This window comes from Myodes glareolus, chromosome 10 (assembly GCF_982192425.1).
Source record: "Myodes glareolus chromosome 10, mMyoGla1.1, whole genome shotgun sequence".
Lineage (NCBI taxonomy): Eukaryota > Metazoa > Chordata > Mammalia > Rodentia > Cricetidae > Myodes > Myodes glareolus.
In genome coordinates this window covers 32908525-32931480 of record NC_142035.1, presented here as the reverse complement: position 1 = coordinate 32931480, position 22956 = coordinate 32908525, and the positions used below count along the sequence as shown (strand labels likewise).

At 43.0% G+C, this 22956-nt stretch overlaps 1 protein-coding gene across 1 annotated transcript in view; it reads left to right on the top strand.

Moving 5' to 3' along the window:
- Rin2 (Ras and Rab interactor 2) overlaps window positions 1-22956 on the top strand; it is a 207530-nt gene that overhangs the window by 36687 nt on the left and 147887 nt on the right. The window contains exon 2 of the mRNA XM_087911146.1: window positions 5523-5668. The gene's annotated coding sequence lies outside the window, so the exon portion shown is untranslated. The remainder of the gene's footprint in view (window positions 1-5522; window positions 5669-22956) is intronic.

The window sequence follows — 22956 nt, the reverse complement described above, 5'->3', positions numbered from 1 at the left end:
ATCTGGACTTTGCTGCCAACCAGCCGCTGGGCTTCTTCAGGTCTCACATCCTCCAGCTACGAGCCAATGGCAGAAGGCTATGAGTTTCTCCGCTATAGGGTTGGTGTGAGAGAAAAGGGTTCATCTCTTAATAAAAGATACATAGGATGGCAGCAGGAGGTGGCAGCAAAGGGCATGGTGTCACAGCCAAATAGCACTCGCTCTGTATGTGTGCCATACTTACAGAAAGTATGTGTTTAGAATGCACCATTGTGTGTGGGAGGGTATGGTGTGTGTGTGTGTAGTCAGGAAATAGCAGTATATAAGTGTATTTGAGTTAAGCGCACACTTGTTAAAAATGTAGCAAATGTCCCGGTCCAGCCAACGGGGACTGAGGTGCAGAAAGCTTTGAGGATAGTTACAGAGCAGTAGTTACAGTGTCCAATAGAAATACAGAATAAAGAACATACACAAATTTACTTTTTTTGTAGTTGCCTGTTAAAAAGTTAAATAGTAACTTAATTTTGACAAGATATTTAATGCAGAATTTCATTATGAATACATATTGTTGAGGTAATTTATGGTTTTGTTTTATTTTTAACTAAGTCTTCAAAATATGTATATTTTCTACTCGTTGTACATTTCTGTTTAGATGTGCAAAAGTGCAAGTGACCAAAAGCCACCCAGGGCTACTGGCTGTCACATTGTACAGTCTAGCTATAAAGGACCTTAACTCGTGAAGCAGTTACTTGATTTTTCTCAGAGAATATGACTTTTTCCCTGTAGTTTGTGGCCAAGGAATAAATGGCGCTGTAGTATGGATCTTGAAAGTCCCATGAGCCCAGACTTAAGGTCCCTACCCCTAAGGGTGGCATGTTTGGAGTGAGGTTTACTGAGCGATCTTTAGGTCACTGGGGTGTGTCCTGAGAGATATATGGGCCACCTGATCATGACTGAAGCTCCGAAACTCTCAGCCAAGAGTTATCTTGGGTGTTCGTTATAGTCCAGTGGTTCTCAACCTGGGGGTCAAATGACCCTTTCCCAGGGTCACCTAAGATCATCAGAAAACACAGATTTATTTTACAATTCCTAACAGTAGCTGAAATACGGTTGGTTATAAAGTAGCAATGAAAATAATTTTATGGTTGGGGGTCATTACCACAACATCAGGAGCTGTATTAAAGGGTTGCAACATTAGGAAAGTTGAGAACCACTATTACAGTAACAGAAAACAAAGGGCTGGAGATATGGCTCAGTGGTTAAGAGGGCTGCTGCTCTTCCAGGGGACCTGGGTTTGATTCCCAGCACCCACATGGTGACTTCCAACCATTTGTAACTCAAGTTCTAGGGAATCCAATACCCTCTTTTGGCCTCCAAAGTTACTACATACATGTGTGTGGTGCACAGACATACATGCAGGCAAAATGGCCATTTACATAAAATAAAAATAAAGGTTAATTTTTTTAAAAAAAAAATGAAATAAAGAAAAGGCAGTTGGGAGTACCTTTTTCTAATACAGTTAATTTAAATGAGCAAACAAGCAAACAAAACACAGGGGAAAAGGAAGTGTGAGAGACTATCAATCACAGCTGGTTTAATCCTAAGAAGAAAATGCTCCAAAGATGTAGGGAGCACACAAAATATCCTTTAACCCTTGCAAATGCTCAGAATCTTGTGCAGAAAAGACAAACAAAAACCTGTTTTACTTTGCTTAATTCCACACTTCTTAGTTAAGTGTATGGAACAGTGATGTAACCCTTTTTAAATCCAGGAGTTTAGGTTTTTAGGAAGAGCTGTGGGACAGGCTAAACAAGCTAGATTTGCATCCCAAAAGGTAGTTGCTATAGAATTTCTAGGAACTGCATACTGGGAATTGGGAGTGAATGGGTTTTTAAAATTTTATTTACATATATTGAGACAGGGTTTCTCTGTGTAGCCCTGACTGTCCTGGAACTTGCTCTGTAAACCAAGCTGGCTTCAAATTCAGAAGTCAAGGGCTGGAATTAAAAGCATACGCCTCAGTGAATAGATTATTAGACTGAGCCAGTGCCAAGGATTCAGTCCACATATGAAGATGTCATGGCAGTGTTGGGTACCAACAGAGACTTAGATACACAAAGGTAATATGAACCTACCTAACTTTACTTTTTGTAGGAGCATATCAGGGAAACCAGTTGTCTTAATCCATTTTCTATTGCTTTTCACAGAGCAGAGGATCCTATTGGATAATTCATTTTTAAAAAGGGGGAGGTTTATCGAACTCGTGCTTCTAGGGACTGGAAAGTCCGGAAGCCTGGTGCTTGCATCTGGTTGGTGTCTAGTTGGAGCATTTGCACTTCACTATAGCCTGATGGAGGGCATCCATGATGAGTCAGAGCAATTGTGGCAGAGAGAGCTTGATTTATAGCAAAGCCAGTCTGCTTGATAATCCACCAGTTCATGAATGGAGCACCTCGTAACAAAATCACAACCCAAAGACCTCGCCTCTGAACTACATGTTCAATATATGAAGTTTTAGGGGCACATTCAAACCGTACCAGTAATACACCCCAGACCACAGCTGATGGCGGTACAGGGTGCATGAGATGTGGTAAGAATCGTTAGATACCTTCCCAAGAAGATTTTTCAAAATCACTGGTCCTGTGGTTTGCACATGAAACGTTTGACCAGTTTAATTACACTCAGTGACAGCGAACAACATGACATAACATTTTAGGTGGCTTTGTCAGAATACATGGGGAAATAGGCAACAGCCTCAATTTCCAACTGTGTTGGAAACCAAAACCTAGTTGGAATCTCAGACTCTTCAACTTGCTTTTCCCTTTAAGTTGTTGCTTGGATTTCTGGGAATTGACCCAAGGCCTCTCACATGCCAGGCAAGTGCTGTTCCTTTTACTTCCTATTTTGAAACAGGGTATGACTAAGTTGCCCACGGTGGTTTTACATTTGTTTTATAGCCCAGGCTAGTCTTGAACTCAAGATCTTCTTGCTTCTGCATCCTAAGTGGCTGGGATTATCAGCCTGGTGCCACCAGACCTGGCTCCCATAAGAGTTTTAATTTATACATTTCTTTAGAAGTAAGTGGAGCTTTTCTGTGAGAATCTTGGCTTAGAATTTCCCACGGTGCACACTACCTGGTAGACAATCAACACTTCTTTGCCTAACAAGTAGTTGCGACTAGGAAAATCCTTTCTAACGCCCACAAATTTGGCTTTCTTACATTCAGAAATTAAACTAAAAGTTAAAAGTAGCTTAAAATCCTGAAGTCATTGATAGTCATTAGACAATTTTAAGTGTGTTGAGGAACCCATGTAAGTCGGGAAGAAGGTTTTGTTCCTTTTGGGAACACAACTTTGTTTGTGTCCAATAACAAATTACAACAGCTGCCCTTTGCTGAGAAGATGCTGGGACATTACCAGAAAGGCCAGGACACTTTCCCAAGTTGTTCCAGCTGCTTCCCTCTGCCTCTCAGAGCCGCAGGCAGCCTGGTTCTCATTTCAGTGTACGACTCTGCTTCTCTTCTACAAAGTTCTATGTTAAGTGACGGGTGCTTTGTGTTTCTGCAGAGAATTTTGCAGCGTGTCCTACCACTTCAGTGTGAATTCGGTCTGGTGCTTCTACTTTAAATGCTTTAATTCTGGCTACTTAAGCTATGGTGTTTTTTGATGTCAAGTCCCTTTGGAAGCTGTCTCGTAACATTTCACCTGATGGGTAATCCTCCTCACCCCTGCCGTGGGTCCTCCAAAGAATGTTGGAAACAGTTCTGCATGATCCTACAGTGGTCATGTAAATTGGGTCGTGTTGAGCAGCCTTTCATTCTCTGTTTGCCCTTGTGGAAAGGATGCTGGAAGCCTAAAACCACAAAGCATGCGTCGTAAGGGCCCCATGCTAGACCGTAGTGAACTATCAGGCACCCCCTGTGACAATCAGCCTCCTCCTCTAAGAGTCATGTGACCCTTCTGTCACCTCCTCTAGAGTGCCATTCTGTTAAACCCAAATGACAAATGTGTGCCAGAACCCTAAAACTGTGTCAGAAAGTCCTGACGCAAAGGCCCGTCTCATGCTTTTTTTGTGGTCCTCAGACAATGGATACCATGGGGCCAGGGCCCCCAACAGCACACAGTGAGGTGGCATCACTAAGGGATGTGAGCTCTAGTGTGAGGATCTACAGCAGAGCCATTTAAGGATTTCTCGTATGGAGAAGCTGTGTGAAAATACAGACGTGAAATACAGTTAGAGAAAAACACATAAGCCCAGGCAGGATGGGAAGCACATGGGAGTTCAACCTTGCTTGTTTCGCTAAAGGATTTGGTGTATAGTAAGGATGTTCAAATGGGCAGCTATGCTACAGTGAGAGATGAGTTTCAGGGTCACAGGCCGCCCTTTAGAGTTTGTGAAGAAAGTGAAGGAGGTATGAGAAAGAGTATGGCTGAAGGCTTTTCATAAAGCTTTGTTTCTGTCTTGTACATGTGGGCATTGGTACAGACCGTATGGAAGATACATGGAAGATACTGCTGTGGGTAGATGCCAAGTGAGTGTGGGGACCATTAATCACCTGGTGATGGGTTCTCAGTCTCCACTCCATGCCAGAATGGTGTGAAAGGCAGGACTGTGCTGCTGGTGCCGGGTAGTAGTGTCCCCGTGTAGGTGCTGTCCTAATGGATTCCGGGTGTGGCCCAGCTACGTCCTACCCAGGCCCAAAAGTTGAATCTTCTTAAGTAGCTAGAGAGGGCCATGAAGGATACTCGAGGCCTGATGTGAAGGATGGGTGGTCGTGATACTTGCAGGGAGTAAAGAGGAAGTCTGAGATCAGTGTGGAGCCTGTTGGAGAAGGGGGACCGTGAATAGCATGAGAGCGTAAAGGAAAAGGAATAAGACAACCGTGGGAAGTCATCCTAAGAATGCTGAGCAAGGGGCATGGGCATAATTAGCATTTATTTAGAAAAGTAATGCTTGGGTGTTTATCAGTTAATATTGTAGTACAACATGCGAGAAAGAATCTGAATGAAAACTGTCCACCCGTGGCAACAGTGAAAGGGACTCTCAACTATGATCTAATCTTTATGTTTTACTTCCCTTCACAAATGTGACAGTTGTATTTGTGGACTAAGGCAACGTCAGAGTGGTAGGGTATTGACAGAAACAGTTGACAGTTTGTGGTTGGGTGGGAATCCATTCCGGAATCCTGGTGCGGAAGATCAAAGCATCTTTAGGAGGAGCTGATGTAGTGCAAAGAGTAAGGAAGAAAACATGTCACGTAATTGATAGTGACAACAGGGTGGCTGTTGATCCGTCCTTTGTTTAAGGAAGACTATTTGGAGTCTCCAGATTCTGAGCAGCAGCTGGGAATTTGGAGGGCATTTCTGATTCAGGAGGCCCCCTCCCCATTTCCTGACCCAGAGGTCGGCTTGGGGTCAGCATGGGCAGAAGAACCACCCCTGAGCTCCCATCTATCAATGTCCTTCCAGAGCTGGCAGGAAACAAGTCACCTGTGTGCTTTCCACTGTATACAAAACCTCACCAGAGACTTCTGTGTGTTGCAGATGGAGACCCGAGATAGAGACTTCTGAACCTCCACCAGGAGAGATCAAATGTGTGGGCCTTCAGAATTCCACAACTACCAGGTGTGAGCTGAGGTCGGCCAGGCCTGAACTGGAGTAAGAAGGGAGAGAGATGCTGGTCTGACGGGGTATGTAGAAATGAGACGATGAAACCCAGCGCTCAGCACTTGGTTTTTTTCCAGTCCTGTCGTTGAGGTGGGGAGATAGTCTGTGCCAGCTTTGGAAAGTTGCTGTGGCAACTGTTTGCAGGGGGATTCCATCCATGAGGTAGCAGGAGCAGAGCCGCTCCAGAGTCAGGACATTTTAAGAACCATACACATGGTAGGGAGCGTTGACAACATGCCAGGCACAGCCTTAATAGGTTAGCTGACTTAATTTTCACAAGAGCTGAACAGGCAGGCGTTGCTCTATGCACTGAGGGTCCATCTGGAGCATAAAGATAGTAGAGTAAGTCCCGGGTGTTTACCAACAGAAACTATGTTACTTTCCCCTCTCCCTGCCCCAATCCTTCCTTTTTTCATAGGTCTGTACATGTCTACCTTTCAGGAATGGAATAGTAGCAGTTGAGGTCTCTCTGACAAAGACCAACAATGGTCACAATGGCATTACCACTCTCAATGGTCACAGTGGCATTACCACTCTTCCAGAACCTTGCCACTCCTCCAATTATAAGGTCTACTTTCCTTCTGGGCAGGGTTTAGTGACTGAATTGACACATACCACAGGGGAGAAGGGATACCAGACATTTTTAAAGCAAAAGAGACATGATTTTTGCTTGGCTTACTTGGGACTTGTGGTCTTGAGAGGCAGCCACCATGCTGTAGGGAAAACAGTTCCCAGTTCCAATTAACAGGCCAGGGACATATGAGTGAAACTCTACAAGTCTGGCTCAGCCTTCAGTTTGCCTCCACTGACGTCTAGTAAGATGGAGACAAGCTGTTCTTGATGAACCATCCTTGCTGAGCCCTGCCCTTGGGGCAGATCGTGAGCATAGCAAATACAGCCGTTTGGGGCTCGTCGGTTCAGCTCACAGCCACACCATTTAAGGTAGTTATCATAGCATTCATTTATAATGAAGAAAGCCAAGATTACGTGAAATTAAGTGATGCAACCAAGGGCACATAGCTAGCTAGTGAGTTGCTTGTCTTGACCTAAGGTCTTCTATATTTTCAGCTTGGTACTCCTTACTGTGGACTCGAGTTAGATGCCCCCTGTCCTGGTCTAAACATAGAGTCCTCCATGTGCTAGATCCGTGCTAGATCTGGTGTCTGCTCATGTTATATGCAACATGTTGTCTATCTTGCAGAAGAACTGCTCTTAGCCCATGTTTGACCTCATGAAAGTCAAGGGTGGGTTTGTCACAGATGCTTCCTCACTTTTCTCCTAGCGGAACTCTCGACCCATAGCAGAGAAGGGCAGAGTGTGCATGAAATCCACAGCAGAGGGTATTGATGTGGATTTCTGTCAAGGTGGCGACAACAGGGGAAGAGTTCTATCTGCTGGTACCCTCGTCTTCTCCTGGCAGTGGAAACCTGTCTTTTGAGGCTGTTCAATATAAACTGAGGCCAGGCATGGTAGTGCATGCCTGTGACCCCAGCATTAAGAAGACCAAGCAAATGGAGCATAAATTCAATACTAACCTCGTCTATGGCTGTAGCTCAGTGGTAGAAAGCTTGCCTAGCATGGACAAAATGGACAAAGCTCACGGCTCGATCCCTAATAACACCCTTCCCCCAAAACAAAACAAGCAAAAAAGTAAACAGCAGCAATAAAAAATTATTTTTAATTTTACACTCTGTGTGTGTGTGCGCACGCGCGTGCGCATGGTAGAGAAATACCACATGGGAGTCAGTTCTCTTTTTCCACCGTGTAAGTTCTGGAAATTCAGGTTCTCAACTGTGGTGGCAAGTGCTTTTTCCTGGCTCCACAATGATATTTTAGACATCAAGCAACTAAAACATAGAGTTCCAGAGAAGTGGTGTGGGGGCTCCACTGACGGAGGCAAGGAAGAATCCCCAGAGTAGGGCATGTTTTTATCGTCACAGACGTAAAGCAAAGAAAATATTGGGTATGATTATAAGATGGTCATATATAGTTTCTCCCACTAGAAATACAAGAAACAACTTGACATTGCACGTAAGTCTGCAAATCAAACAAAGCTGAGGTCACTTCTAAGGACCAGCTGGTTTTGTCTGCTCAGGGTATGTCAGTTCCTGTATCCGTTTTAGTTAACTTGAACAGAGCTGCAACTGTTTTCCTTGCTTCCTCGGATCTATCCTCTTAGATAAAACATCTTTGTTTTGAACTTGTATAAGTAAATGTAGCCAATAAGATGTAGCTGTCAAGTAAACAATAACAGGAACCGCCACAGGGCACCCTGTGATTCATTAGATTGTTAAGACAGTGAAAACGCCATTAATGGGGAACAGCAAATGTCTACCCCTGGAAAAGACACTGGGATGTGCTGTGGTTAATGTATTAGCTACGTTTCCTAGTTTTATGATCAAACACCTGATGAAGTGCCTTAAGAAAGGAAGGGTTTATATGGGCTCATGGTCGAGGATGCAGTTCACCATGGCAACCGGGGAGCAAAGGCAGCTTATCACATTGTGTACAGAGTGAGAAAGCAAAGAGAAGTGATTGCTGGTGCTCCCCCATTTTTTCAACCCAAGACCCCAGCCCGTGCTATGGCACCACCCATATTCAATGTGAATATTCTGCTCGGTTGTAGGGATTCTGTTGTAGCATCAGGAACGCTGGGAGTAGTGCAAATAGTAAGTTTGTTGTTTCAGTTGGCTTTGCTCACAGGAATTGTGGTGCTGGCTTTCCACCTTGTGTGTATGTGACTGTCACTACAACCATGTGGGAGCTAAGAGCAAATAAGTACTGGCTGTTACATTGTAACTAAGTGCTGGCTATTACATTATAAGTTACATTACAAATTTAATAGCCAGTGCTTATCTCTATACTTAGACCCTGTAAGAACCCAGAAGTAATGGAGGTGGCAGCAAGATAACATGGAAGTTATTTTCATTACAAAATCTGGGAAAATTTGTCAAAAGTGTTAGGTAACTTTAACTCCTTCATTGTATTTTATATTAGCTAGTCTACTAACTAGTTAGTATTGCTACTTAAAATCCTACCCCAAGATGAGAGATGGCTCAGAAATTGGGAGCATGGGCTGCTCTTCCAGAGGACCCAAGTTCAATTCCAAACACCCACATGACAGCTAACAACCATCTGTAATTCTAGTCCTGGGGGATCTGATGCGCCCTTCTGGCCTCCATGGACTCTGTACGTACATGGTATGTGCAGGCAAAATACACATAAAATTAAAAATAACATTTAAAGAATCACTACTGCAAAACTTAGGAAGGGTTGAATAGCCCCTCTGGAAATGTTTAAGATCAATAGTTTAGGATCAGTAATGTTCCAGACTTTAGAGTATTTTTCTCCAATTTTCCAAATATTTGTATTGGTTCTACTGCTTAGGCATCCCTAACATGAAAGTTGTAACACTCTAAAAAGTTACAACTTTCATAGTAAGTTTGTATCTTAAATAACTGTTGATTTAGCCTATAATTCTGTGCGGATAATTTAAGCATGGTCCAGCTGGTGTACCTAGACCAGCTCAGCTCCATTTTTGCATCACCTCTGCCAGTCGGTTAAGGGAAGGTGGCACCAATAGGGTGGCTGCCCTCGGTTCTGCCTGTCTCCATTCTCGAGTATGAGCCCATTGACATGGGAGCATGGCTTGGAGAAAATGGAGCAGATAGGGCTCTGTGAGGCTTAGGCTTGAACTGTGTGACTCCCTGACATCCTAATGGAAAACCAAATAGCTGGACGGACCAGATTCAAGAGTTAAGAAAGAAAGATTCTTTCTTAGCATGAGCGCACATCCTTGTGACCTAACTGTGTAAATATTTCACTGGGGTAACTAACAGTATTCCGAAGAGGGATGCTAGAAGGGAAGCCATTTGTGTGGTTTATAACACATGACAAAAATCTAATGGGTTTGAGAAGAAAGGGTCCTGAGATGCTGAGATAGTCCTGGAACAGAAAAGCTGCACACAACCCCTCGTATCCAGGGCACTGTCTGCAAAGGCGGGATTAAGACACAGACAGCAGAGCACAGTCCATGACAGGTTCTCCCCCTTTGGTCTTTTGTCTTCTTGTTGATGGGGGCTGGAGTGATGACAAGCAATGAGTGTTTGACAGACAGAATGGAGGTAAAACATAAGAAAGTAATTTCATCTGTCACTCAGCGACACCTTAATTTGACAAGGCTGGAATGCTAGTTCTGCACACTTCTTGACATTGTGGCTTCAAGCTCTTTGCAGCTTTGTGTGTTGGAGGAGTACAGAGTTGTGGGTAAGGGCTTATGGTCTGTCTCTTGCATCCTTCTTTTCTAACTGAAGTTAAGGAAAGCTCCAACTTCCCGATGCTTGGCCTCCTAACACCCTCACTCTCTCTGTTACCGCATTAGTCACTGCAGCCTAGTAAAGGTGGGATTACAGCCAACCTTCCCCATCTCTGGACCTGTAACTGTGGTTTTAATAGAAAACATAAACAAGCTCAGATTAACCAACTGGTTAATAAAAACAAGATCTAACTATCTGTTATGTCCAAGAAACTCATATGCAAAGACATTTCTTAACTGGAGGTCACAGGCGGGAAATCACAGTCTACCATGCAAATGGGAACTGAAGATGGCAACGTAGTAATTTTGTATCAGATAAAGAAGACTTCAAAAGAGGCCACTGCCTACTAATAAAGGCAACAGTTCATCAAGAAAAGGTAACCATTGTAAATATTTATGCACTGGGTTATGGGCCTCCCAGTTTCATAAAGCGGATGCTACAAAGTTGATACAAGAGTGAGACACTTTAATACCCAGTTCTCATATCTACATGGGACTTCCCCACTAAAAATCAGTAAAAAAAAAAAATCTTCAAAGTAAAATGATTCCATTGACCAACTGGACTTAAAAGATTCTACCAACAGAGAGGGAGGATACCTTTCTCAGGTTCCTAGAAATAAAGCGTTCCTAGAACTGAATGAAAGGAGAATACAAACTCTCAGACCTCCAGGGTGCAGCCCAGGCAGTCTTAACAGGAAGTTTGAAGCTATAAGTGCTTACATTAAAACATCAGATCTTGATAAGTAACTTAATTGTGCACTCCAGGGTTCTCCCCCCCCCCCCGCCAAAAAAAACCAGAAAATAAACCCCAAGTACATTAGTTGGAAAGAAACGATAGGAGTTAGAGCAGAAACTAATGAGATAGAAACTGAAAGAACAATGTAGATAATAACTCAAAGAGTTGGTTACTTCAAAAGATTAGTAAAACCGATGAACCCATAGATAAACTAGCCAAAAGAAATGGAAGATAGGAATTACTAAAATTAGAAATGAAAAGGGAATTGTCATAACAGATTATAATGACGTCCAGAGAATCACTAGGGAATACTTAAATAACTTCCATTCCCCAAAGCCTGAAAACCTAAAAGAAATGGATACATTTCTAAATACATTTTACCTACTAATTAAAGCCAACAGATATAAACAACTTAAATAAAATTATAGTAAGCAATGAGATAGAGGTAGTAATTAAAAGACTCCCCACAGAGAAAAGCATATGGCCAGACGGATTCACTGCTGAGTTGGGTGAGGTATGTGGTCTAAACAAAATAGAAAGGAAGTGACACTACCAATGTCACTCTATGGAGCTAGTATTACCATGATACCAAAGTAAGACAAAAACACACAGGCTGGTGGTGAACATAGGAGAGAATTATAGTCCCTGATGAACAGAGAAGTCAAGATGCTCAACAAAATACACATAAATCAAACTTAAAAACACATCGAGAAAATCATACATCCTGACCAAGTTAATTTTATCCCAAGAATGGATGATTGTTTCAATATATATATGTATATATACATATATATGTATATATATTGTTTCAATATATATGTATGTATATATGTGTGTATATACAATATACAATATATATGTATATATATTAATAAATTTATATAAGTATATAAAAAATAGACTTAAGGAAAGAAATTACCTGATCGTTTTGATACAAACAGAAAAGGCACTTGAGAAAGTTCAACCTTTCTTTGTGATAAAAGTTCTGAAGAAATTAGGACTAGAAAAAGCATATTATCTTAATAAAGACTTCATACAAGAAAGCTATAGCCAAATATTACACTAAGTGGAGAAACATTGTGATCATTTCCTCTAAAGCTGGAACAAGAGTGGCCTCTTCCCTCTTACTCAATACTGGACTGGAAGTCTTAGCTAGAACAATTAGACAAGAGAAATGTATGAAAATGATAAAATAAGAAATGAAGTCAAACTACCTCTCTTTTGAAGATGGCGTGATTCTATACTTATAGGACCCTAAGGACTCCATCAGAAAACTTACAGACCTGATAAACACTTACAGTCATGTTGCAAGAGAAAAGAAGCACCTTTTATAAAATCAGTAGCATTTATACCATTAATGAACTTGTTGATGAAGAAATTAGGAAAAACAGACCACTCACAATAGCTTCAAAAAAATCAAATAGCCAGGAATAAATTTAATAAAGGAGGTGAAAGGCCTCTACAATGAACTCTTTAGACACTGAGAAAAGATATTGCAGAAGATACTGGGTGTTGGAAAACCTTCCATACTCCTGGATTGGCAGAATTAATGCATTGAAAGTGGCTGTACTACCAAATTAATCTCTAGATTCAATACAGTCTCCATCAACATTTCAATAACATTCTTCATAGAATAAAAATGACATAGATTCCCCAATGCAATCCTAAGCAGGAAGAACACTGCCAGTTGTATCAGAACTATCCTACAAACCATAGTAACAAAGACGGCATAGTACTGGGACAAAAACAGACATGTAACCAGTCAAGCATAATAGACGTTCCATAATTTTTTTTTTAACCAATGTGTCTAAAACACATTCACGGAAAAATCTATTCAGCAACTGGTGCTGGTAAAATTGGACATACAACAGAAGACTAATGATGCATGTCTCTCGTCCTGCCAACAATCAAATCTAACAGACCAAAGACCTTAGTTTAAAATCCCCAAAACATCACGACTACTAGAGGAAAACATAGGGCAAACATTTCAAAACATAGGCAAAACATTTCTGAACAGCACCCCTCAGAACCACAGGATAACCTTGAGAATTGGCCAATGGGATTCCATGAAATCAGAAAGCTTCTATGCCGCCAAGAAAACCATCTGCAGAATACACAGACAACCCGAAGAGTGGAAAATATAACCATGCATACATCAGATGGGACTAATGTCTATAATACATAAAGAACTGCCCAAATAGGGACTGGGAGGTGACTCAGAAGTTAGAGCCCATACTGCTTTTGCAGAGGACCTGAGTTTAGGTCCTAGCACCTGTACAATGGCCTGTAACTCTAGCTATGGTGGTGCCTTCTTCTGGACTCCACGGGCATCTGTGTGCACATGCAGGCACACATGCGCAAACAAGCACACACAAATACAATTAATATAAAAAATTAAAAATTATTTAAAAATAATGGCTGAAACTAAACATCAAAAAAAATCACAACTACCCACAAATAAATGGAGCAGACAGTTCTCAAAAGAAGAAACACAAATGAACAATAAATTTTATTAAAATGGTCAACATCTTTAGCCATCTGTGAAATGCAATTAAAGGTACATTAATATTCCATCTTGCTCCTATCAAAGTGTCTATCACCAAGAAAAAAAATAATCATAAATGCTGGGATAATGTAGGAAAATAGGAGCCCATATTCACTGTTGTAGTGGTTTTCAGTGGAGCAGTCACTGTGGGGACCAGTGAGGGTTCTCAGAAAACTAAAAATACAAGTATCACATGAGCCCTTGCTAGCCTCATGAGCTCTTGAGCATGTACTCAAAGGACTCTGTCTTACCAAAGAAGAATTTCGATGTTTGTTGCTACTCTATTCACAATTACAAGGAAATTGAATCAGCCTAGGTATTCATCAACGGCTGTGATCCATATACATGTGGGATTTTATTTAACTGTAAAGAAAAATAAAGTTGCAAAATTATAGGACTACGCGGGGAGCAGATAAAAATTTGTATTGTTGACATGACCATGGCCATGTCAAGGACCCCAGTGCCTCAGCCCATGGCAATTGCAAAGCTTTCCCTGGGTCAGGCTCAGAGGAATGGAACAGACTTACAGTGGCCCACATATGGATGTTACAAACAATTAAAACCACTGTGTACAGAAGCTCTCAAACACAGCTTCCTTCTCTCTGATGACCTGAAACCTCCCCTACAGAGACCTCCTACCGAGATTAGCTAGCCTGTCTCCTCCTCGTTCAACTGTGTACAATGAAGCCACCTCCTTAGTTCAGACATATAAGATAATGATGCTGGGTTTCCAGGCTGCTCTGCTGCCATTGCTTCTCCACCAGAGTGCACACCCACCTGATCCTAATTTTTCTGTCCATGTGTCTGCGTGTCTCCCTTTCCTTTGTCACCCCAGGCAGGTCAAAGCCACGGAGGTAGCTTCAAAACCAGGAAAAATATTACAGTAAGATAACCCACACTCAGAACAAGAGAATATTATCTCTGTGTATTATCTCTCAAATGGGAATCGTAGTTACTAGTTTCTGTAAACGTGACTGGATGGTATTGAGTGTGGGTATGAAGTCAAGAAGCAGGAAAGGGGATCCTGGGGGTGGGGGACTCAGTGTTTTAAGGAAGTGGGTAGAGAGTGTAACACAACAGAAGCAACTGAAAGTAGAAAGGGGAATACCGCGGGTTTGAAGGCTATGGCGACAGGGGAGAGACGGGGAAGAGGCAGGGGGAGGATTGTTCTAAAGAAAGGATGTTTGGAGATGTCGCAAGGAAACCTAGTATTCTGTTTGTGCATTAAAAAGGTTAAAGCTACTTATTAAAAACAACAGAAAACAAAACAATGAAAAGTCTTGTATCTATATTAAACATACATACATATATGTATGTATGTGTATATATGTGTGTATGTATATATGTATGTATGTATACACACACACACACACACACACCCCTTCCCCTGTCCTTATTCCTTTAATAATGCAACTATTTACATAGCATGTAAATTGTCTTGGGTGTGTACTGTCAAGGTGTATATATGTTGTATCCAAATACTTTGTCATTTCATATAAGGGAGTTGTTACCCATTCTTAGATTCCACTAACGGAGAGTTCCTGAAATCAATTCCTAGGGATACTGAGGGACCATTATATAAGAATTTTTTTTTTCCTACACGGAGAAACTGAGAGCAGAGAGATAGGTGATTTGCCCTAGATCCCACAGAGAGTAGCGAAGACGGCCTGTGAAACTGGACTGGATGGTTTCTCAGTGCCCTCTTCTGAGCGCCCATGCCGAGATGCCTGCTGCACCAGGTAAATAACCAGTATTCCAGGGCTCCGAGCTCCTCCCCCTCTCCCTTGTGACAATTTCAGTCAAGATCTGCGAGGGATGAGGGGGGGCGGTTACAGAAAGGCAAGATGGTGGGAGGACGCCAATGGAGAACTTACTAAAACCAGTAAGTGATTCTCTGTCTACCAGAGCAATTAGGATGCGTTATTTTTAATTCTAACCTGGCATTCCATCTTCTCCCTGACTGAGTCCTGGAGGCCCCTCTAACAATTTAAGTGCCGTATTTTGAATACCACAGACAAAGCTCTGGTACTGCTCAGGGCCAGCCCTAAACTGTCCACCAGAGCAAAGTCCCTGAGCTTCTGTCGGGCCATTTGAAACAGTTCCTCACTCAGGACACTGTCGCTGGGAGCATCTCCCAAGCCTCGGCCTTGTATACACCAGAGCACAGCCTGTCCTGCCTGCCCTGTGGACACCCCTCTCTCTTCAGTGCGGTAGAATCTCATAAATCCAGGCTTCTCGCTCTCTGCTCACAGCAGATGAAGGCACGTGCTGCCATCAGCTGGCTGAAAAGAGGTTTAGAGACAATGTGTTTCAGTCCTTTTCTCTGCATCTTTTTCCTCCCCCTTAACCCTGTTCCCATTCTTTCCAATGGTGGCTTAGAATCCTCAATATGGTAATATTACATAAGTCTTGATTGAAATAAATGTTATTGTCGGAAAGAATGTCATGCTCCGGGTCCTTTTGAACAGTTTGCTTGTCCTTCCCTCACTTGAGGTTGGTAGGTGCTTATCTCGTCCCCATTTCTGTTGAAAATGAGTTATGGCATCTGGCACGGTCTGGTGTTCAATGAGTATTCATCACCATTTGTAAAAGTGACGTTGTGTCTTAGTTCATGTCAAGAATCGGAACGTAGGGCCAGTAAGATGCTTTAGTGAGTGAAGACACTCGCCATGCCTGAATACCTGAGCAACCTGAGTTTGGTCTCTGGGGCCCACACGGGAGAAGGAGAGACCTGACCCCTGTGTGTTATCCTCTGACATCCGTGTGTGCACCCTGGTACACCGCCCACATGAAATACTTGATTAAAACATTTTGGAGTGAGAGAATGTATGGGAGTAGTAATACCAAAAGCACAGCATGCGAATTTCATTTCCGTTACTGTCACAAAGAACTGCCCGCCACCAGCTTGGGACGGAAAGGGATTATCTTATCTTACAGGTTACACAGCCCACCGTTGAGGGACGCCAAGGCAGGAGCTTGAAGCAGAACCACCCTTACTGACTTGTTCCCAGGCTCATACACATACTATTAGGAGGTGTGGCTTTGTTAGAGTGGGTATGGCCTTGTTGGTAGAAGTGTGTCACTGTGGGTGTGGGCTTTGAGGTTTCCTATGTTCAGGATACCGTCCAGTGTCTCGTTGATTTCACATTGCCTGAGAGATGTAGGACTCTCAGCTCCTGCTCTAGCACCATGTCTACCTGCACACCTCTATGCTCCCCGTCATGGTGATAATGGACTGAACCTCTGTAACTGTAAACGAGCCCCCCCCCAATTAAATGTTTTCCTTTATAAGAGTTGCCATGGTCATGGTGTCTCTTCACAGCAATAGAACCCCTAACTAAGACACACATAAAATAAAATTAAATTTTTACAAAGGAAAAATTTAGGTTTGTTCCTTTCCCTTTCCTCCCCAGCTGCTTTGGCTCCTGGTGTTTTATCATTGCTTTATCACAACAATAGAAATGAACTAAGATTCATCCATAGGGTACTGTGTGGCTCTTCTCCTTCCCTTGGGGTTTCTGTTGCTGTGAAGAGACACCATGACCGTGGCACTTTACACGCCCAGGTAAATGTATCACTAGGGGATGTCAGGACAGGAACACAAACTGGAAAAAACCTGGAAACGGGAACTAAAGCAGAGGCCATGGAGAAGAGCTGCTTGCTCCGCCTGCTTCTCAAGATTCTCCCGGACCACTTGCCCAGGGATGTCCCTATCTCTAACGGACTTACTAGTCACCATTTAAGAAAATGCCTGACAAGCTTGCCTACAGCCTGATCTTATGGAAGCATTTTCTCAGTTGAAGCTCACTCCTCTCAGACAACTCTAGCTTTTGTCAAGTTGACAATGAAAACTATCGAGCACAGGATATGTGGGGTTCAGTTCTACTGGGATCTGTGGCAGATTATACAACATATTTTGCCATTATGGGGCACAGAAGTTAGACTTTTCTTGAGAAAAAAACTTCTTTTTATTATTTATTTATTTATTTATTATGGATACAATATTCTGTCTGAGTGTATGCCTGGAGGCCAGAAGAGGGTACCAGACCTCAATCCAGATGGTTGTGAGAACCATGTGGTTGCCGGGAATTGAACTCAGGACCTTTGGAAGAGCAAGCAATGCTCTTAACCACTGAGCCATCTCTCTAGCCTCGAGAAAAAGACTTCTTAAAGCAAATATGAACATAATTATATCCTGCATGTTATGTTACTTCCCATTTTCCCAGATAAAAAGCAAGGGAAAACCGATGACATACTATTTATTTGACTTCTTCTATGGCCCTATTACCTCCTGGGTGAACACTTACATGAGCATATATCCCCAAATTTGTCAAGAAAATAGATTTTCCATATCTGTGTAGCTCATGCAATAGGTTGGCTGCGGTTGAGCAGAGTGAGATTGGACTGAGCTGGGCATCTGGAGTTAGCTGTGAGGTTGGACTGAGCTGGGTAGAGCTAGGTTGGTTGTATCAGTCATACATCTGGGGTTAGCTGTGAGGTTGGACTGAGCTGGGCAGAGCTAGGTTGGTTGTACCAGTCATACATCTGGGGTTAGCTGTGAGGTTGGACTGAGCTGGGCAGAGCTTGGTTGGTTTTATCAGTCATACATCTGGGGTTAGCTGATGTGGGCTGAACTCACCCGAAGGACTGTGTTCTAAGCTCTGGCTCATCTGGGCTTCTTGCTGAAGGCTATTCAGACTGGCAGCTCTGGTCACACCCTAAGAGTTGGACAGGAGCAGGAGCTGCCAAGGAAGCCTCTCTCCTCTCATGGTCTAGGAAGAGTCCAAGTGGACACACGGGGGCCTCTTTTGATGTAGGCTTGGAACTTCCCTGTCATTCAGTTGGCTGAAAAGCGTGTCACGTGCTCAAACCCGAGTCAAGAGGAGGAACAGAATATTTGCCTTTGCCGGGGGAGTTTCTAATAGCGACCTTAAGACTAACAGGGCAGCCCATCCTCCTGCCTCTGCCTTCTGCCAGATTGGGCAGCCAGAATGTGACTTTTTGTTTGTTTGTTTTAGGGTTTTTGTTTTGTTTTTTGTTTTGTTTTGTTTTTTTGAGACAGGGTTTCTCTGTAGTCTTGGAGCTTGTCCTGGAACTAACTTTTGTAAACCAGGCTGTCCTCGAACTCACAGAGATCCGCCTGCCTCTGCTTCCCATGTGCTGGGATTAAAGGCATGCACCACCACCGCCTGACTAGAATGTGACATTTGAAGTCTTTACCATTGCAAACTTTAGTAGCAGCTGTGATTGTCCTTAGTGATCTACTAATTGCTATTAGTAGGATGCTGTTACATTTGTGTTCCAGAAACTTCTTCAGTACCTCTGACATTGGCTGGGACTTTTTGCCTTCTTTTGTGATGTGGTTTTGTTCATCTTAGACTCATGATGCCTTCGGGGTATGCAGCATGCTTCACTCATGGCGACAACCTGTCGCTGCAGCCCAGCAGCTGCAGAAAGTGGTTTGACAAGGAATCTGCAGTTACTCTTGCTTGTCAGGAGATAATAGCAGTAAGGACCCTGGAGAAATTTCAAGTCTTATGGATTTCAAGTCTAAAATGTTTTCCTGCATTTTAGTAAGCAAAGCCTTTGAATGCTGTAAGATATGCAGTTTCTTTGCTTCTCTGGATGCCTTGACTCCCTCAGCCGGCGAGGATACAGTGGCCCCCTCAGCCGGCGAGGATACAGTGGCTCCCTCAGCCGGCGAGGATACAGTGGCTCCCTCAGCTGGCGAGGATACAGTGGCTCCCTCAGCCAGTGAGGATACAGTGGCTCCCTCAGCCGGCGAGGATACAGTGTCGCTGCAAGGGGAAGAGGCAGTGCTTTTACACTGGTTATTAATGTACGGGACTCTTTCCAAGTTAGCATGGAAAAGACTCGCTGCTTTCTGCTTTTTCTAAGTTCTAAGTCATAAAGCATATGCTAGGGCTGGCGTGACTGTAAGTTCCTGGCTGTGTATGGAAGGTCTGCAGAAGCCATCTAAGCTCTGCCTGATTGAGTGTCTATTTAACTCTAAGTTATTCAGACTGTGTCCATGTAGAAGGACCGGCGGGCTGCATTCCCGCCCGCCACCCGGCTAGCTTTACCCAAAACAATTACACGGAAACTGTATTCATTTAAACACTGCCTGGCCCATTAGTTATAACCTCTTATTGGCTAGCTCTTACATATTGATTCAACCCATTTCTATTAATGCGTATTACCACTTGACTTGGCTTACCAAGATGAGTCTAACTGGCGTCCATCTCGGAGAGGAGAGCTATGGCGTCTACCTCACTGCCTTCTTCCTCCCAGTATTCTGTTCTGTCTACTCCACCCACCTAAGGGCTGGCCTATCAAAAAGGCCAAGGCAGTCTCTTTATTAACCAATGAAAGTAACAATAGACAGATCACCCTTCTCCATCATGTCCATGCTGTGTCCAAGCAGGCCAGGCAGGCAAGCAAGCAAATAAACACAGGAGCCAGATGCTGGGACACAGTGACATCCCTTATTTGTCCTGATGGAGCCTTCAGTTCAGGTATTAGTGAAACTGCATGCCCCATTAATATTGCCAAAGTGTCTGTGTCCTGCAGGCTGAAGAATGGCAAGACAGTTAAGAGCGTTACTGCAGAAGACTCATTAGGTTCCCAGGATCCTTATGGGGGTGGAGTTCACAGCTGCCTGTAATTCCAGCTCCAGGGGATTCATCGCCCTCTTCTGGCCTCCATGAGCACCTGCCATCACATGTATATACCCACACAGAGACACACATGTACATGCATAGCTTAAAATAATAAAAATGAATATTTTTTAAATGTCTGTGCACTTGGTGGCATGTTTATATATGTATAGGTTAGTATAACCCAAGAGAAGGAAAAGCAATATGTACACTAATTAACAAGTGTTACATTTGCTGGTTAGATTTATATTAACTGGACATAAACTGTAGTACTCTGAGAGGAGGAAACCTCGGTTAAGTAAATGCCTCCATAAGATTGGGCTGTGGGCCAGCCTGTAGGGCATTTTTTTTTAGTGATTGATCAGGGAGGACCCAGCCCATTGTGGGTGGTGCTGTCCTTGAACTGGTGATCCTGGGTTCTGTAAGAAAGCAGGCTGAGCAAGCCATGGAAAGCAAGCCAGCAAGCAGTACCCCTCCATGGCCTCTGCATCAGCTCCTTCCTCCAGGTTCCTGCCCTGTTTGAGTTTTTGCCCTGGCTTCCTTCTATTATGAACAATGATATGGAAGGATAAGCCGTATAAACCCTTTCCTTCCCAACTTGCTTTCTGGTTTCATCACAGCAACAGAAACCCTAACTAAGACACACCTCTTGTTGTCCTATTTGGGCGTTCCCCAGCGTCAGAGCCGGGGATCTAGATGCCAGTCCTCATTTGGGTGTTTAGCTCTAAGAAGGATGGTGGGAGTGAGAGAACAGGGAAATGGAACAGAGAACAGAGTATTGACAATCTTTCAGTTATGGTGGTGGGAAAGCCAGATACATTTAGTAGAAACCACCCATTGAAGCTTGAGCTTTGAACCTTTCCTTGGCTAACAGCAAGCAGGGTATGGTCTTTTTTAGGCTCCTAGGCAGCAACTGTGAGCCACAGCTCCTGACCAGCTATGAGATCACAACATGTCTTGCACAGCAGACTACATGCAAAGCTAGAGTGTTAGTGGGCTAGGAATACGCAGTAGAATATTTTTAATTTATGGTTATGAAGACATAGCTCCATGGTAAGCTGAGAGACAGTCATTGTGTAAACGATCAGATTTTTACTATGGACTCTTGAACTCAGTCCCTTTGGGCCATGTGGGAGCTGTTGTGGGTCTCACGCAAGAGGAGAGGGAGCTGGGGTGAGTATTCACACTTCTGCCCTCTATTGAGGAGGACTGTTCCAAGGGCCAGTGACTCTTTTGGTACTTCTCATCCACCCATGGAAGATTACTCCTGTCCCAACTAAGTTTTCAAAAAAAGTTCCAGGAAACGGTTGGCACTAAATGGAATATGTGCATGTGTGGTGCTCTGATGGTTAGTTAGTCTTGATTGTCAGTTTTATTAGATAAAAAACACCTAAGAGCAGCTGAATAAAGCATTTCTTTGCTGGAGACAGTTCATGATGGATCCGACCTAATCAATGGGTAAACCACTTGAAAGGTACATGATATGACTGCATTATGGGAGGAGGTGAAAGGTAGATGTAGGACCTAATTTTCATAAATAGCTAGCTAGAGGTATATCCTTGGGGGCCATAACTTGCCCTGGCCTCTTCTCTGTCTCCCTTCCTCTTCTTCCTATTTGCCAGCATGTGAAGAGCATCCTCTACTGCACACACCTGCTGCCCTGGATTCCTGCCCAAGTGCATGGGGCTAGGCCAGTATAGACAGAGCCCTCTGAAATCAGGACCCAAATAAATTCCTCCTTCCTTAGGTTGTGTCTGTTGAGCATTTGATTACAGCAATGAAAAAGGGGACTTGGGAAGTAGAAAAAGACAAGATCTCCTGAGTAAATTGGGATCATGGGGACCTTGAGAGAGGGTTGAAAGGAAGGGGAGAGTCAGGGAGGAAAGCATAGAAAAATGTAGAGCTTAATAAAAATCAATAAAAAAAGAAAAAGGTGACTCATACAGATGTTGTTAGCGTCTGCTATAGTACATTCTAGAGATTCTGAGGAAAGGGAGAAATGAATAACTTTTAATATTAGGCACAACAGAAACTAAGTATCTTCGTTCATTATGTAACCATTTTTCAAAAAAGGAGCATATATGAAAATCCACAACTTAATTTTCAGCAGAAAAAAATGCTTGAATTAAACTCCGTTGTCTTTTTTTTTTTTTCTTAAGATAGGGTCTCACTACTTAGACTAGACTGGCCTCATAGAAATCCACCTGCCTCCATCCTGCAAGGGCTAGGATTAAAGATGTGTGGTACTGTTCTCTGCCCAAGCTCCCATTCTTAAAAATGGCTTCAAGTATAAGGTATATGTCATAAATTTTAAGCATATACCTATGAGTGTTTTGGTACTTTATGCCACCTCCTAGATATTTCATAAAACGGAGTGATATAGTAAATGGACATTTGGACTAAACTTTCTCTCAACTATAGTGTTATTAAAGTAACTCACAGGTCGCCAGTTTTTTCCCTTTTATATCTTAGATTTCATTATATAAGGGTCTTGTATTCTATTTATGTCCTCTGCATTGGTAGAGATTGTGATTGGTTTTAGCTTCATTATAATGCACAAGCAGCTGTGAACATCGTCATGCAACATTTTTATGGGCAATGACTTTATTTCACTTTGAGTGGAATTTCTGGGTGATAGAAGTATGCACTTTATGTTTCTTTATGAACAAAGAGGATGTAGTAATTTACACCCCTCTGGTGGTGCTTGGGCTTCATCACTGCCCTATGTCCTCAGCCACAACTGATATCACAGATATCCTGTTTCATCCCCTTGGGTAGCTCTGCCATGGGACTGGTGCTGTGACCTTTTCCCTGATGATCCATGGTGCTCAGCATCTCCACATGGGCGCGTCTGTCATTGGCACTCCTCTCTCGGTTTAACATCAGTTCGTGTACTTAGCTTACTTTGTGTTCCGTTGCTTTCCTTTTACCAAGTGGCAAGAGTTCCTGAGCATTACAGTGTTTTTTTTTTTTCAAGTTCAAAATTACTTCCACATAAAAAAGTAAACACTGTTCTAGTACACATCATTTGCCTGTCATGGCGGCACACTCAGGAATTG